Below are 12,366 nucleotides of genomic sequence, written 5' to 3'. Positions count from 1 at the left end.
GAGTCTCAAATACCAGTGGGGAAATAATAGTGCTGTTTTCTCCTCCTGACTGCTGTAATAGCTCAGAGACCACGCCACCCTCCAAACAGTGGACAGGACCCCCTGAGACACCAGTTCTACAACCCCAGGAGCACTTTGTGAGGTTCCTGAGAGGAGCCCTTTTCACACAGGCTGTTCCCCCTCCAGTGATGCCACTGATGTTATCATCCCCTTCATCCCCTTGGCACTTACCACCATTCTGTGCATTGTACTCATTAGCCTGGCCCTGATAGTGGGGCTGACATTTTTCAAGTGACATATTCTGCTGATCGTTGTGGAAAGGTCCTGTTTTGTCTAAGGCACTGTCTCCAGGGGAGTGTGGTAAGAACCCTGTTGTGGGATGTTTAAAATTAGACAATAGTCTGTTCAATGCACAAATAAGGAGTAATCTTGCCCCAACATGGAAATGGGCTAAAATGGTGGAAACTCTTCTGACTGTAACTGCTATGAATCTGCTTAGTGGTCTGTTCCCCTAAACTGTGTATCCCAGATGATGACCAGAGAGGAAGATGAAAACAGCTGCTAAATGGATATTAAAAGTCTTGAATTATTTTATCTCTCAGATTACTCATTCTTTTGTAAAAGACTTTTTGTGGAACACTGAATGAGTGAGTAATCCAGCCTCTTCCAAAGTGTTTTATGAGGAAGGAGGGCTTGCAAATTGGTAAATAACTGTGAGCACCAAAAAAACTTCTGGATTTTGGGAATCCCCAAGTAGATTCCTTTTGCTCTCATGATCTGTGTCCTTTCCACACCCCTTCAAAGATCACTTCACTTCGATCTGTTTTTCCTTCCTGTGGTTTTCAAGATCTCCATGTTGGTGTGCCATGTGGCAGAGGAGAGAAACACAGGGCAGTAGTACTAAAGAACCATTAATTATTATGGACTGGCTCTTCAGCATGGCTAAGTCTTCAAAGGGTAGTGAAGTTACTGGAGCTACACTGCTTATAGCCAGAAGTAGAAAAGGTCCTGAATGGCAAACATCAGCTTTCCGCTTTGTTTAAATAAAACATTTTTTTCAGCAACCTCTAAAAATGTTACTGAAATCTTTCAAATATTTTCCTTAGAAGGAGATATAACTACTGATAGGAAATTAGACCAGGTGCCAATCACACTATCTTCCTTGTTTACATGGCTAGATTCAGCTTTACTTAAACAGGCTGTGGTGACTTACAATTGGTTAAGTCCTATGAGATCACCTTAGGAATTCATTGCCATTCAGCACAGGAATCCAGCCCTATATACTGCAGGACTATTTCTACCTTACCTGCATTTTAATGGCTCTCCCAGTCCATCATACTGTAGACTCGGCAGCCCTTCCCGACAGACATTAACACATTTTGACCTCAATTTGAGAGGAAACAAAGTACTGCAAATGACTTTTCCATGACTAAAGCCCCAGATAAGGTTTTACAAATGGAAAAGTGAGCCACAGAACACCATCTATGTTACACCCTCTGATAAAAATAAAAGCCAGCTACTATAGGCAGTCCCACCCCTTGCAATGCTGCCACACATTGCTTTCCAAGATATTCATCCACTTCCAAAAGTAACAATTAAAAGTTACCACTCATTCTTTTAAGATTAATGGGTTAAAAAAAAAAAAAAAAAAAAAAAAAAAAAAAAAAAGCAGCTGGTATATTACAAAGGAAATTCTCAGCAGAATTGTCAGGCACTTCTCTGTGTACTTGAGCACTTCATACACAACCACTAAACTGGGGTCATCCAGAGCTCACAGGTTGCCTATCACACAGCAAAAAGCCATGATCTGCATTGTTCCTCCTGCAGTGTTTGTCATTAACTCAGTGTGCAAGCTGAGCACAGCAGCAGAAGCATTTTGCTGTTGGTGGCACAGATTTGGAAGCTGCATTTATAACTGAAGGGACTTGAAAACTTGTATGGACATTTATATTCATATCAAATCCTGGGATATTCCCATGAGAGGCAATGGTTAACTTTAGCTTCCTTCACAAAAACTAGCAACCTCATGTTTGTGCCAGGTCAAGTTTCTCCCCATGGCATTGTCTGCTTCCAGCCCCTGTGTGTTGTGCAGCTTGGCTTGTTCACTCATAAAAGTTTCAGAACAGCTTGAGATTTTTATTATTTTCCCCTTTGTTAACTGAGATATTTTGAAATTTTCTGTGGAAAACAAAAGAGAGAAAATAGACCCTGGCATGCTGCTTTTTTCTTTCTTATTCACAAATTGCTTTTAAACTGAGATCTAGTTTAGCATCACTATTCTTTTGACCAGCAAGGCCATGCACTCCTAAAAAGCTTTCAAAAGGAAAATTTCATAAAATTTGGAATGTGCCTGTAAAAGAAGGTTTAGCCACTCTGTATATTCATCAAAAGGCTCTTAACAGACTCAAATTAAAACAGAAAAACAGAGCACTAGAATTAAAAAACATATATATTCTTGTTTTTTTTTAAAAAAAAAAAAAAAATGCTGAGCAATTATACACACTTTAGATTTATTGGTACTTTCAAAATCTACAGTAACATTTTGTTATGGTTTCAAGGGGAAAAGCTCAACAGTACAAAATCATGGGCTCCTTTACTTGCTTGTCAGCTGTAGAACACCATTCACCATGAGCGAATTGCATCTTATGCATTCTTAGTCAACCAAATATCAATGCAAAAGTTAAATCACTATTCTACAGAGATTTTTTTTTCCTCTTAGATTTCAAGAATAAAAATTAAGTTCAGGCTGTGCAAAGGTCAGTTGATTTATGTTTTTGTTAAAAAACAAGACAGGGCTGGATAAGGATCACTGGATTCAAGTGAACATGGGCTGGCTTCTCTCACAGCTGACAATGTCTCCACTACTTTGGCTTTTGACTTCAGTTCTCTGCTAAAGAGGAATTGAAGAAACACTCAGGCCCACATTGCTCACAGTTGTTCTCCAAAGCCTGAAAAGAAAAAAAAAAAAAAAAAAAAAAAAAAAAAAACACCTTCAAAGCCTTATATATCTGTTATTAGTTATGAAGATAATGATAATCATGCATATTACAGAAGCACCTGTGGGATAACTATGATGTGACCTCTTGCTTCTGTGAAGTAGCAGACTTGGACATACCTTGCAAAGTCTGTAAAACCAGTGGGCAGCTGAAAACTGCATTGTTATTCTAAGCTTTCTTTAGAGACGTGCTTCTGAATTAGGAAGTAAATCAATCATTGTAGAAGCTCCTACTGAACCAGGGGCACAGACAGACACAAACAGGTCCAGAATTTTTCAGATAAAATGCAAGTTTTGTTGGAAAGCCTTTATTTCTTGAGACAACATGGATTAATAAAAGTTGTTGGGTTTGATGAACTTCCTGTACAAGGGTCCTAGCTGCCTGTCTTTTTTGGATCCACTACAGAAGTGAGATCCTAATACTTCTGATCACCTGCTCCATGCAGTCCAGTGATGGATAACAATTAAAACCAGGGACGTGGATGATCTGTCTCAATCAGATCAGTGAAACTGTACCTTACCAATCTTGCTTTGGTGCTTCTGGGTTCCTAAGTGATTTTATTTTTTTTATTATTATTATTATTATTATTTTTAACTTCAGTATAATTCACAATGCAAAGGGCAAGCATTGGTTTTCCACCAATACCAACCATGACCTTTGATGAAGTCCTTCAGGAGGCAGCCACTTGTTGCTGACCCCAATGTAGAAAAATGTCCCTGTAATGGCAACATTTCAGCCAATGTTTAGTCAACCATCCTGAATCAAAATGGGCAGGAGAATATGTTGTTATTCTTCTTGAACAAAGCCATTCTTATAAAAGTACCTGGAAGTAATATTTAAAAATCCACAATTATACTGGCTTTTGCAGTTCATATATAGAGCCAAACCCAGTGCTTGGACTCCAGCTCATCTCTAATTAATCCATAACAGTGTAAAGTAATTCATTTCATCTGCAATAGCAAAGGATGTTTTTCTCTGGTTATAAATAAGGCAAGGTTCCTAGGTAAGAATAAAGATTATCCTGTTCAGAAAAGAGTAAGGTTGTGACAGCGGGGGACTGAAGACGAATAGGACTGTGCTCTCTCTCCTGGTTTGTTTACAAGTCCTGCTATCAGTCATCAGTGCCTGAAGCTAGAGGAAGCATGGACTTCAACCAGCTCTTTAAAGTGTAGATTGAGTTACTCCCGTTGTTGATGTTCGATGTGGATCATTTAATTCATTCTGCAGAAAATGTGAAAATCATGTGTCTACAGCAAGTTAGCCCAGAAGCAAGTTGTCTCGAGAGCTTAGTTTCTTCTCTTTTATTAGGAATCACTGGAACATATCCCAGTGGCTACATCAGTGGCTCTACTAATATTTCTGGCAGAAGAGGGGTAACTAGTGCTTCATGCTGCAGGGGTTTAAGATGGTATATTCAGTAGTTCCAGATGACACAGAGATGTACCAAGCCTGTCTGTGAAAATGCTTAGAGACGCTCAACGTCAAATAAAAATTAATGTTCATCACTATTTTGCTCTGCAGATTAAGAAATTTAACCATTCAGCCTAGAGATCAGGTTTACAGCTGGTATTGTCTGGTACAGGGAACAAAAAGCTTCATGGCTGTTCATCTGCATGTACCTGTGTGAATGGTGTTAATTTTGGCAACAGAGAGGAAAAAGATGTGTGACTCCATCCCCTGCAGGGAGTTCGGTGCTCTCAGTGCAGTGTCCTGTTATATGGCATATGGTACACACACCCCCAAATTTTACATAGGCTCTCATTGACATTTATTTCTCTGTCCTATTGCAAAGGTCAGCCTGAGCCACAGAGGCCCTGGAGTTCTCACCTCCATGTCTGAGAGGTACCTTTACTTGTCATTATTAGTCAGCCTAAGAAAATGTCCTGCCCAGGACTAGGGGCAACAAATAAAAAAGATTCCAGCACTACTATCTAATAAGTTCCCAGACGCTCAGAAATAGTAGGAAAATCTTTGTTTTGAATTGTTTTCCATTTTCTGGTGGAAAAATACATTAAATAATAATTTTCATGGAACATGGAAAATTCCACCTGCAGTATGTGTGTTGTATTATTGCAGAAGAGGGAAATCCTAGATACTGTTTACAGAGGCAGACAGCTTGTTTCTTCAGCATTGGCTAGAGTTGACCAATCAGCCTTAAATACAACTGCATGTGAAAACCTTGTGGGAACCAAAACGATTTGCCATCAGAAATATCCATTCATTCAATAAATCCAGCTAAACCTTCCAAATACAGCCTGCCGTTTGATTAATGTAAGAAGCTAGAGATCCGTGTTATAGCTGGGATTCAGGATATTGCTGATCACCTATTTTTGATGGGTGGAGGGATGTCTCTTTCACAGGGAGGACAATGCAAAGCATCCTCTTTGGTAGTTCCATATAGGAACATCCCAGAACAAATGAACAGACAGGGTCAGTTCTGGTGTGACACTAAGTACGCTGTGATGGATGTTGCTTTCAACAAACAGACTAACTTGTTACCTGTCAGAAAGTGAGGGGTAACTTTTATTTGATTTTACAGCCCGATAACAGCAAGTTATAAAACTGTGATAACTAGGGATATGAACTCTCACTGACTCTTCTGGAGTCACTTCACCAAAGATTACGTTTCACAAAACATTTAGCTTTTTCTTTATGACTGTCCCATAAAACACTCCTAGGCAGCAGGGCAGCAGCTTTTCTCTCACTTTGATGAATCAAATCTCTTCTTCCTCTTGTTGGCTTAATATCCTCTTCTTTCTCCTCTCATTCATTCTCTTCTCATCCACTAAAAATTTTAGCTGGAGATGTCCTTCAGTGCAGCTCTCTTCACTTGACCCCATACCTTTAATTAGGTGTTTCAATGCTGCATAAAAAATAGGTTTTCTCACCTTTTTATTTATCTACTTGATATTTTTTTCTGGAAAAAAAATAATAAACACAGGCTTAAATTGTTAGAGTGTTTTTCAGATTAAATCATAATGATCAATAAACTGAGGAGGCTAGGACCAGAGCAAGTGAGTCTTGAAACCCCCTATCATCTGGCCCAGTACTCATAATCTGGCCTTTATAAATAAATAAAAAAAATCATGGAAAAAAGATAAAGAGTGAGAGAGAAACAAAGAAATGAAGGTTAATGGAGACCACTATTTTTTAGTTTTGGAAAGAGAAACTTTACAACATTCAGCTTGTGCAGCCCATGCACTTCAGGACAATCCTGCTGGGAGCATGTAAAAGTGCTTTACATTTACTCCTCATGATCACCAGCTTTGTCAAGGGAGACAGAAAAGATTCTGAACCTGTGAATTATTGCAGATCCACAGCAAGATGATTTTTTCTTCCTGCCTGACCTAGTGAAAATGCCTCTAGTGAATTTTCCCCTTGATGCCTCTCTGCTGGAAACAACCAATTGAGGAAGCCTGCTTTCCAGAGTCCATTTACAACTGGCACAGCGTCTTGCAGTCCTGTACATTAAACAATGTTCTGCCATGTGTTTGGCATGCAGAAGGGGGCACCTCAGCAAATGGATGTACATTGGCTCTACTCGATTTTCACTGTGACAAGCCTTTCAGGCTTCAGGGTAATAACAATGCAGGCTACGCACCGCACATCCACACAAAATCCATATCTCACCCCACTGCTTTGTGCTCTCCATTTTTGACAGCTCAGAAAGGATCATGCCTGTCCATATACTACAGCTGGGTTCAAAGGGGGTGATGTCTCACATTTTGGGGGCTAGAGCCAATTTTTGGTCTCATTATGGGGCATTTGCAGTACCTAGGATTTTCATCAGCAACTAGTCAAGCACAGAACAGGTCCCCTGGGTGGCAGCCAAGCTAGCATTAACTCAAAAACCTTGTCATTTCAATTTTTCATACTTCTTCCTCTGCGTGCCTGTGTTTTAAATCTTGCTGAAGTCTCACCTTCCCCTTTCTAGGTTTTTGATGGGCTTCTAGCCTGATGCAAAGCCTAACCACTGCTGAGGACTGTAGCTCAGGGAAGTAGAGGCAGCTTCAGTGCCAAGTCAGATTACTCCATGCCCCAGGACAACCACAGCCTTGCTGTCAGTTTGGTCCGCACCAGGCTGGTTGCTCCTTTTACTAAAAGGAGGGTCCTGGGGTGGTCGGTGTGCCCAGCCATTTCAGGTCCCACTCCTGCTCATAAGAGCAAGATGTTTTCCCAGCTCCACCTCACCCACATGGCCAAAGCACCTCTTAAAACTCATTTTTACCCCCACACTGAAAAGTATTGGTGACATTTTGCCCATGGGACACTAACTGAAGCAAGGCATGCACCTACTGAAGTGGAATTGCAAGTCAAGGCTCTACCTGACAGTTAGTTATTCTCCCTATCCTGATATCAGCCAGCATGATTAACTCTGAGCAATTCTGTTTGTACCCAGCGAGTTGGTTGGATCCAGCTGCAGTAGGAGGTTATCTTTGTGCGATTGGTTTCATGCTCCAGCAATAGAGTCAGCCAGTGCAGGGTCACTGATTACCCTAAATCAGCGGTGGCCAGAGCGGTCTCGTTCCTACACACAGTCCATATGGGCTTAACTAATTACACATTTCTTATTATCTGCTTGCAGCTGATAATTCAATCCTAATCCTAATGTAGCTGTCTCTGAAGGTTGGTTGCAATGCCAAGCTTGTCAAGATGCAGAAAGGACAAAGCAACTGGCATCCAAATATTTGTCTTTCACAAATTACCTTTTCAGGATTGTGAAACAACCAGCATTTCCACCTGGAAGCCAAAATGCCATGTTTTTCCTCAGATGTGAAGGTGCTTGATATTTAGGAAGGCTACGGAGGTGATGGACATGGTAGATGTCTCTATGCAATGTCACACAAAGGACCTATGGCAGCAATTAATTTACTGTTGAGATGAATGGCAAGGCTTTATACTAGTAGTTGGATTTATTTATTTATTTATTTTCTCATTGACTGTAGTATCAAGTAGCACATGAGATGTAAATACTACACGTCTGACTGCACTCCTTACTCAGCTGACACTACACCAGGCAGTAGGAACACTGTCTCAGCTACGAATTTCAGATTGAATTTCAAAAAGTTGAGTTTACTGCTGCTAACTGATTGCACATTATTAACTCTGCAGTTCCTCCTGTGAACGTTAAGCACCGTGACCCCCATATCACAAGCACAAAAGCAAAGACAGAAAGCAAGTTTCTCCATGGTCTACATTACCATGGAAAACACATGCTTTTATTGTGCTGAGTGTTGGTGCAAGCCAGGTCTCAAAATTCGCACTAAACACCACTGAGCCCAACCTAGAAGGATCTATCAGGAAAGGCTGAATCCATTAACACTAAAAACCCTCATATAAGTCCCATTTTGGAAAGAGTGGGCACTGGCAGGAACACACCTTCTTCACCAGCATGGGTTAACGTAGAAGCATAGAGTAGAGCCTTCTTTTCAAATTAGTACTTCATTTCTAAGTGCCCTTTAGCACACTACATTGCAGAACAGAGATGACATTTCCATCCTTGCAAATGCGCTGCACTGCTCTAATCAGGATGTGTTGTATCAGTGTTGCTGGCTGGTAACACAGCCTGGCCTACTGCAGAGATCTCATTTGTAATGGTGAGCCACGGAGCTTTTAAACAGGGCCCTATTGATAAGGAAAGACTATCTGGTAAAAATGTGTCATGTTTCAAGCACAGCTGAAATATGAAAGGTAGCAGGGATCAGCAACTGCTTTTAGCAAAGACAATACACTGTTTACACATAAAGACAAAAGTCCTCATGTAGAGTTAGAGTCTCGTTCATTGTATGTTCTCCCTAGTAGCAAAGGAGATGTAAGAGATTACCAATTTTCCCTGCCATCCTGCATAATTCAGTTTGGCTTTCCCTTCTTGGTGATGTTTTTGGAGCAGTACTATAAAGCACACAGGTGACATGGATTAATTTGGACCCTGCTCTGATCCTAATGCCAGAAGAAAATGCTTTTCAGTGTCTTCAGTTATCCAAAATGTGTGTAATAAGAAAAGAGCCACCTGCTAGGTTTAGACTATAGTCAAGGAAGATTTCTGTGGTTTGCATTAGGATCTGGAAACAGTCTGGGAACTGGCTAGTGTAGGGTGAGGTGAGGCCCATGCACTAGCTGGATTTGCATGAAGATTCATGGACTCATGTTGGACTGTTTGGATTTTTATTCATCAGTCGACGTTAATCCAAGTTTCAGCCCTACATTGAACTCCAGGAAGGCCAAGAACGACTGAAGACAAGAATCTTAGCATTTCTAGTTAAGCAGTTCTAAGGCATCCTGGACATGCTGCATCTCAGCAAGTTTTCACCAGCTGCAGGCAAACAAAGAGAAAGAGTCTTGGAGCTTTCAGATATCCCAAAACCTCAAGTTTCTGATGTTTCAGGTGGACTATGAGTTTCTTGAACACCCTGCCTGAAGATGTTCAACTCTTTGAGGCTTGATAGGAAACGCTACCTAACAGCCAGTCATTGGTGGGAAAATCCATCAGGGGCTACTACATGCAGATAAGGAGCTGACCCCATCCTTCCCCTCTGCTAGTCTACAAGGAGTGCTGCAGAGAGAAGGCTGCTTCTTGTGTTCTCCTGAAATAACATCTCCTACCACTATTGCCTATTTTATCAGGCTGACACTGAGCCCTAAGAAAACCTATCAACCCTCTCTAGAAAAGGGAATGCTAGCATGGGAAAACACAAAGAAGTCAAATGATGTCGCCCCCCCCCCCCCCCCCCAAGGAAAATATGAAGAGATGTATGGTCACAAATATGAAAAATAAAAAGAGGAAACCAACAGGAGACACACATAAGAGTGACCTCAATGTGTCTCTCCACCCTCGTACATAGCTAGGGAGCTGGGTTAGAGGAGCTTTGGTTGATCTTCTGTAGCCTTTCTTGTATTCTTGATCATTGTGTGGATGTACAAATGAGAGAAACTAGTATGTTAGGAATGGCTGAATGCCCACTAGGATCGTTAATAGGTCAAAGGGACAGTCTGAGATACATTTCAGATCTTTAGGGAGGCCTGCCTACAGCAGCTGGTCCTCAACGTTCAGACCTTGTCCTCCCACTCTCCTCTCAAGAGGATAATGTGGTATGCACATACGTGGGTGGGAGGGGTTACAAAGAAAGCTATTAACCCTAAAACAGCAAATAATAATAATAAGGGAAAAATGCAGCATTCAGAATAATGGTTTTTATTATTGAAATAAAAGGTAATTTTACAAAGCCAAAGATGTTAAAAAGAACAAGGCATGGTTTGGCGTCACCAATTCCTAGATAGCATTTCTACATCCTTCCCATATGCATGCCATCTGCAACACTGCTGTTTGGCAGCAAATACAGTAAACATAGCTACCAACCACAGCGTGTTCTTTTTATATATGGCAGAGTCACCCAAGTGATCTGAAATTTTAGGTTACAAATCCTATCCAGTGCAAGTCCAACTTGGTGAAAATTATACATGGGCTTAAGGAAGACTTCCCCTTTATGAACTCAGGCTCCCTGTGATTGCCTTGGAGATCTCCACTATCACTTTTCAACGCTTACAATGAATTTGAACTTGAGTAACTGACATTTTAGAAGGATGGCAGGGTATACGATAGTAAGTGGTTGGCCATTCTTACTTGAATTTATTTGCCAGAGAGCTACTATTGCATCAGCTCAGACTCTGGAAAGTCTGCCAAGGTCACAGTCTCCTTCATTCTAATTTAAATGTGCTATGTAGGGGAATTCAAAACCTTGCTATACTTGGATTTTCATGGAAAATTGGCTCCATGTGCATTCAAAATTTTGGATTTGGTGCCTCATACATGTTTTTGATGAAGTGGCCTTGAAATCAGTGAGACAGTATAGCACATACTTGGCTTTTGAATTGAAATTTTGAATTTCTCTCATGAAATACAAAACAAAAACTCTTGTGTTTATTGTTGTTTTAAGCTGTCCAGATGCAAGTGATTGTAGGGCGAGACCCTAAGCTGGTCACTAGAGCCATGGTTTCTAAACACAATGGAATGGTACAAAGAGATCATTTCCTCACTGCAGTAAGAAGAGGGGCCTGATCTGGCGATAAGGACATATAAGCAGGATTCAAAAGATGTGGACTCTACCCATGATCTCCTTCGGTAAGTCACTGTACTTCTTCACGTTTGTTTTTTCAGTTTATGGTATTGGACAAATGTCCTTCTTCTACATATACATGCCTTAAAAACCTCACTTGAAAACAGCCGACGGAGCACCTCCATAGAACAGGGGTAAGAAGTCAATACTGCCTTTTCTGGTCTTCTTCTAGTGCAGTTTCCAGCAACGCACTGTTGCTGTTTAGCAGTAGCTCACTATGTTATTTAGGAACTGACCCCAGAGCCTGCATTTGCTCACTTTGTCAGAACAGAGATTTATAGCGCGTATTCTTCCACCAGACTGAAGGAGTCGAGCCTTCCCTACAGAAACCGGATTTCCCTTGAGGGTTTAGAATCCAAGTGCTCCCTGACCTTACTCACTGTCTGACAAAAATATTGCTTGTGCTGCTTTGTTTTTATGACACGTCTTGAGAAATGCTGTTATAAACTCAACATTTCAGGCTGTGTGGATTGCTAAATCTCTTGGTTTGGGGTTTATAATAATTGGAATTCTCTTTTTAACTGCACTTGCCTTCATCCTGGAACAACCCTGAAAGCTTTTGCATTTTTCATGAACAAGGAAATTATTTTGCCCAACCTCGTACCTAACATTTTGTTGCTTGATCCTTCCGGAGGGTTTTCCCCACTGAACTACAACAAGAGAGTGGATAACGTGATAACTTGCCAGGCCACAAGGCCTATAACTAGGTTACAGGAGCACACAAGAAGGGTCTTGTCTCAAGCAGACTGCCATAAACAGTAAATATAAGGAAACAGACTTATTTTACTATGTATTTCCTCAAAGATATTTTTTCATACGCCATTGTTGCAGTTTGCAAGCTGTTCTTTTCTTTTCCTTTTTTTTTTCTATTTTCTTTTTCTTTTCTTTTTTTTTTCTTTTTTTTTCTTCTTTTTTCTTTTCCTTTCTTTTCTATCCCTTTTCTTTCTCTTTTCCCTTCCCTTCCCTTCCCTCCTCTTCCCCTCGCCTTCCCCTCTATTACTCTCCCCTCCCCTTTCCCTCCCTTCCTCTCCCCTTCCCTCTGCTTCCCTCCAATCCACTTCCCTCCCCTGCCCACCCCTCCCCTCCCTTCCCCTCCCTTCCCCTCCCCTCCCCTCCCCTCCCCTCCCTTCCCTTCCCTTCCCTTCCCCTCCCTTCCCCTCCCTTCCCCTTCCCCTCCCCTCCCTTCCCTTCCCTTCCCCTCCCTTCCCTTCCCCTCCCTTCCCCTTCCCTCCCCTCCCTTCCCTTCCCTTCCCTTC

This window comes from Oxyura jamaicensis, chromosome 5 (genome assembly GCF_011077185.1).
Source record: "Oxyura jamaicensis isolate SHBP4307 breed ruddy duck chromosome 5, BPBGC_Ojam_1.0, whole genome shotgun sequence".
NCBI classification, from domain to species: domain Eukaryota; kingdom Metazoa; phylum Chordata; class Aves; order Anseriformes; family Anatidae; genus Oxyura; species Oxyura jamaicensis.
This window is presented reverse-complemented; position numbering follows the sequence as displayed.